Consider the following 5,892-nt stretch of genomic DNA (forward strand, 5'->3'; position numbering starts at 1 on the left):
TCCCCAGGTCCCATGTGCGGAGGGAAAGGGCTTGCGTCCATGTCCCAGCTGAGGAGCCCCAAGTTTAGTAAACTTCCAGTCTTTTAAAGAGCTGTAAGCAGTTCTGTCCAGACTTTGCGCCACAGAGAGATATCATCTTTGTTATCCTGGGCTGGAAGCAAATCTGTCCTTTCCCCCCAAGAAGGACACCACTTCTAGCTTTGAATGAGGCTATGTGCTCTGCAATGCTAGAAAAGGCGGTCTGGAACGGGAGCTGACACACGTTGTGTAAAAACAGCATGGAGAATTGCCTCCAAACACGCCCACCTTTTGTCTGCACACTTCTCTAAGTAGAACATTCTATCCGGCACTCTAATCTGACTGATGGGATAAGACCACAGCCATCCATTCAATTTGTAAACACGGGCAGCTCTCTTACGACCAGTGTTTTCTGGGAAGAAGAAAGAATTACACACAAGAGTTATAATCCCAAGGACACCCATTGTATCCCTGAAAAAAAAAAAAAAGTGTTTTTGATTCTTGGGGACCCTCCTCTCCCAATAACACAGCACATCAGTTATAATAGCTAACACTTATATGACACATTTCTAAGAGCTTTACATACATAGACCCATTCAAATCTTACAACAGTGTGGTTGATAATATCATTATATTAAATAAGAAAAACAATAAGAGCATCTCAATTGGTTTTTGTAAAAAAAAATTTGATAAAATCGAACATTTTTTTGTAATTTCTTTTTTTAACTGAGATACAACTGACACACAACTTTCACTTGACCTGTACCTGTTACATTAGCTTCAGCTGTACAGTGTAACGATTCAACAGTCATGCTCTGTTCACCACAAGTGTAGCTACACTCTGTTTCCATACAACACTATTATAATACCATTGACTATATTCCTTATGCAGTACCTTTCTTCTCTGTGACTTCTTCACTCCATACCTGGGAGCCTGTATCTCCCATTCTCCTTTAAGCATTTTGCCCATCTTCCTGTCCTTTTCCCTCTAGCAATCATCCATTTGTTCCCTGTATTTGTAGGTCTGTTTCTGTTTTTTGTTTACTCTTTTTTTTTTAGATTCCACACATACATGAACTCATATGGTATTTGTCTTTCTCAGTCTGACTTATTTCACTCAACATAATACCCTCTAGGTCCATCCATATTGTCCCAAATGGCAAATTCTCATTCTTTTTTATGGCTAAGTAATATTTTGTTGTATATCATATGTATATAGTACATCTTCTTTGTTTATTCATCTATCGATGGACACTTAGGTTGCTTCCGTAAGAGTTCTCAACAGATCACTTTCTTTTTTCTAATTTAAATTCAATTAATTAACATATAATGTATTATTGGCTTCAAGGGTACCGTCTGTGATTCATCAGTCTTTTTTTAAAAATTTTATTTATTTGACAGATCACAAGTAGGCAGAGAGGCAGGTAGAGAGAGGGGAGGAAGCAGGCTCCTCGCTGAGCAGAGAGCCTGATGCGGGGCTCGATCCCAGGACCCTGGGATCATAACCTGAGCTGAAGGCAGAGGCTTTAACCCACTGAGCCACCCATGCACCCCTCATCAGTCTTATATAATACCCCATGTTCATTACAACACATATCCTCCCCAGTGTCCAACACCCAGTTAACCCCACCCCCTCTACCACCCTCCCCTCCAGCAACCTTCAGTTTGTTTCCTAAGATTAAGAATCTCTTATGGTTTTTCTCCCTTTCTAGATTCGTCTTGTTTCATTTTTTTTTCTCTCTTCCTCTATGATCCTATGCCTTGTTTCTTAAATTCTATATATCAGATCATGTGATTGTCTTTTCTCTGATTGAGTTATTTCACTCAGCATAATACCCTCTAGATCCATCCATGTTGTTGCAAGTGACAAGAATTCATTTTTTGATGGCTGCATAGTATTCCACGGTGTGTGTGTGTGTGTGTGTGTGTGTGTGTGTGTGTGTGTGTGTGTATCAGATCTTCTTTATCCATTCATCTGTCAATGGACAACTGGACTCTTTCCATAGTTTGGCTATTGTGGACATTTCTGCTATTAACATTGGGGTGCAGGTGCCCGTTTAAATCACTACCTTTGTATCATTGTGGTAAATACCCAGTAGCACAATTGTTGGGTCATAGGGTAGCTCTATTTTCAAATTTTTGAGGAACTCCCGTACTGGTTTCCAGAGTGGCAGCACCAACTTGCATTCCCACCAACAGTGTAGGAGGGTTCCCCTTTCTCTGCAACCTCACCAACATCTGTCATCAAACACTATTTCTCGATGAATGAACACTATATGAATAAATGAATTCTTTAAACATTTATAATAGATGTTTCCTTAACATGATAAAGAATATCAATTTCAAATCAACATCAACATCATACTGAGGAATGAAAAATTAAAGATAATTGTGTTAATCCCATGCCAAAGAGAAATGACAGAGGTCAGTGACAACTGTTTTATGTAAAAAAAAAAAAAAAAATCCCAATATAGATTTACGGAAAGACTGATCCAAATCTACCAGTCTCTCTAACTCTGCTACAGAGTGAGTGAAATTTTTCCCTAGGAAGACACCCTCTAAGCTACAGGCTCCAAATTTTCTCCCACCTGTCTTCCTCCTCCTCTTCTCCTTGCCTCTGCTACTAACATCTCCAAACTTTACACAGTTGTTCCCAGCATCCCGTGATCGGGAAAGATTCTCAAGCACCAGTTCAGAACCCTGTATCTGTGCTCAAGGGAAGAGCACATTAAGGTGGAAATGAATGAAGCAGCAGAAGAGGAAAAGAGAGAAGAGAAGTCACTAAATCGGACCCTGCAGGCCACAGACAGGAGCTGACATCTAGCCCAGCTGCATCCCTGGTTAGCTCCCGTGACCGTCATTAATTTAGGACTCAACTTGGCACAGATTTCCTATTTTGTATTCCAAATTTGCAAAAATATTGACAAGAAAATTGATACTTACTTGCATTTGAGAAAGGGAGATGAAAACAGGTGAATCACAAGCAGGATCAGGGAGGAACTTGCTCATCTGTGAGCCAAGAGCCAGGCTCCACCCAGTGACCAGGCTCCTGAGACCCTCAGTTTTCACAGCACGGCTGCTTCCTTCTGCAGCTGGGTGTGAGGTAAAACGCCTACATGTGATGCTGTGATCAAACTTTCATTTCTAAAGATAAAATTTCTATCCCTTTCACACAAGGACACACAACTATAGTCCCTCGAAATAAGACGAGCCCTAGTTCTTCGGAATCAGTCAGTAACAATCATGATGCTTCAAACGTCCCAGGTGCTTGTAAGGCCATCAGTTAGACTGAAACCTCTTCTTTGACCCGTTCAACCGGAGTGAAACTCTGCCTGCGGTGAAAAAAGAAAGCAGCACATGGTTGTATGATACTCGCCCCACCACCTTCCACAGGGGTGAGACAGAAACCTGTCTGGAGTGAAGAACACGGGGGAATTTGTAGCAGTTCTCATCTGTCATAAATGTAACTACCCGAGATCTGTTCTGTCCCATCAGCTTCTGAGGTCTTGACCATGACAGTGACCAGAAAGAGGTCCAAATTCAGAGCTGAGGGAAAGTGGGGTCTCAAACCCAGGAATCAAAAATCAGAATTCTGCTAAGTCCTGGGTAACCTTTTTAGGCTGCTTACCCCAATTTTTAGGGAAGGCTCTATTTCTAGACTTCCTGGGGATTTCAACAGTAGGGACCGAAAAAATGAGGGGTGAAACGTGGTAAGGAGAAAGAGACATTATTAACTCACACATAAGTGTCTTAGCACAAAGCTGGGACATTTTAAGTACTTAGTAAATGAACTCAGCCCAATCCAGTAACAATGGCTACTAAGTATGAATCAGATATTACGCCGCAAGATTTGGGAATTCCTTTCATTACATCTTCACAAGAGTCCTGTGAATTAAGCATTGTTGCTGCTCCCAATTAATGGACAGGAAACAAATTCAAGAAAGAGAAAGAATTCTAACTAATGACACAGAGCTCATTAATGACAAACTGGAGCTAGAGCCCCAGTGAGCCGGATTCTGAGCTCATGTTCCTCGTCGCTGTGTTACACAGTCAAGTTCCCAGGAGAGGTTCTTGGCAGAAGGAGCATGGTGCGCGTAAGAGGGAGGACTGCACTCGGGAAGAATGACTCCACCAAGAAATCCAGGCAGTGTGCCCACATAAGAGTAGGTCTGAATTCTTCCTCTATCTTGTGCAGACCTAAATGCTGGTGAGAATTTAGGTGAGATTTGCCTATCTAAGAAAAACGTCATTCCCGTCCTCTCAGTTTAAGTGGGAGACTCCAAGTTTCATATTCACTTTCCCTAGCCTTTCCAGACAACCTCCAACGAAGAATATATTCCTCTGTTCTCCCATTACATGATACACAGATTTGGATGGTCTTCTTAACTACCATACATCAGCACCTAGCACCCAGCTTGCTATCAAATAGATGCTCAATTAACTATTTACACTAACGATTGAATAAATGAATTAATATATCTCTTATATTCTTCCTGAGCCTTCGAACTGATGCATTTCCGGTTATCTCTAGTTTCCCTGAGATTAGTCAGAAATACGTTTCATTTTTCTTTTATTCCTATTTATTTCCGATTCTAGCTTGGATGGATACTTTAATAACACCGTCTTTGTCTTTATTTAGTAACTCTACCACCATCTGTAGAGCGTTTCCACACCAGTATGGAAACCTGACATCTAAGAGGCAGAGCCCAATATGGAATATGAAGTTCTCAAAAAATTACACTTAACATCTTAACGAGTCAAATATGATCTCAGAGCACAGCTCATATATAAACGATTTTATAAATATGGTGAAACTATCCTTTCACACAAATGGTGTTTCGATTCTAGTTGGGGAAATGGGAGGCACAATAAGGGGAGGAATTTCCAGGATACATAACCCAGATAACAAAAGCATCCTTGAAATAGATTGATACAGTGATATAATTTGGCCAAGTAATCAGGAAGGAAGGCAAGATCAGAACTTCCAGTAAAAGCACTAGAAACCCTGTAAGATGTAAAACCAGCCACAGTGGTTGTTATAAAAATAAATTAGGGTGCCCACTGTCAACAACAACAACAAAATCTTGAGGAACATCACATGTGTGATGAAAACTTATAATATTAAAACTCTATATTTGAAGAGAAATTCTTATTAGCACACAAGAAACATAGTAGTTATTTTACTTGTCCAATGAGCATAAATTGTTATTGCCAGAAATTCTCTTTTCTCCTGGCCACTGACTCAGTTATCACCTGGTGAGTCTCAAGAGTCAGCCAGCTCGTTCCCCTTAGCAAATTGTAGGTCAAAAATCACAACTTCTTTGTGGAGCATAACAAATAGCATGGAGGACATGGGGAGTTAGGAGAAGGCAGTTGGGGGAAATTGGAAGGGGAGGTGAACCATGAGAGACTACGGACTCTGAAAAACAATCTGAAGGGTTTGAAGGGGCGGGGGTGGGAGGTTGGGGGAACCAGGTGGTGGGTATTAGAGAGGGCACGGACTGCATGGAGCACTGGGTGTGGTACAAAAACAATGAATACTGTTATGCTGAAAATAAAAAAATCACAACTTCTAGTTTTTTAAAAAGGAATGATAATCAAGGGAACCCCCAAATTTCAAAATCAAATATATATACCTTTCTCCACTTTCTTTTCATCTCCCAGTGATATTCAATGCTGTTGATCACTCTGCACTTATAAAACTCTCTCTCTCTCTTTCTTTCACAGTTTTTCTTCTAGTTCATTAGATACTCTATTTCTAGTTATGGAAGAATCACGATGTAGAAGGATACATTATATTCTACATGGAAACATCCCATGCTTAAATCCTGGATGCTTTGGTATAGAATCCTAGAATTTTGACTCTATGACCTT

This window comes from Lutra lutra, chromosome 15, assembly GCF_902655055.1.
Source record: "Lutra lutra chromosome 15, mLutLut1.2, whole genome shotgun sequence".
Taxonomy (NCBI): Eukaryota; Metazoa; Chordata; class Mammalia; order Carnivora; family Mustelidae; genus Lutra; species Lutra lutra.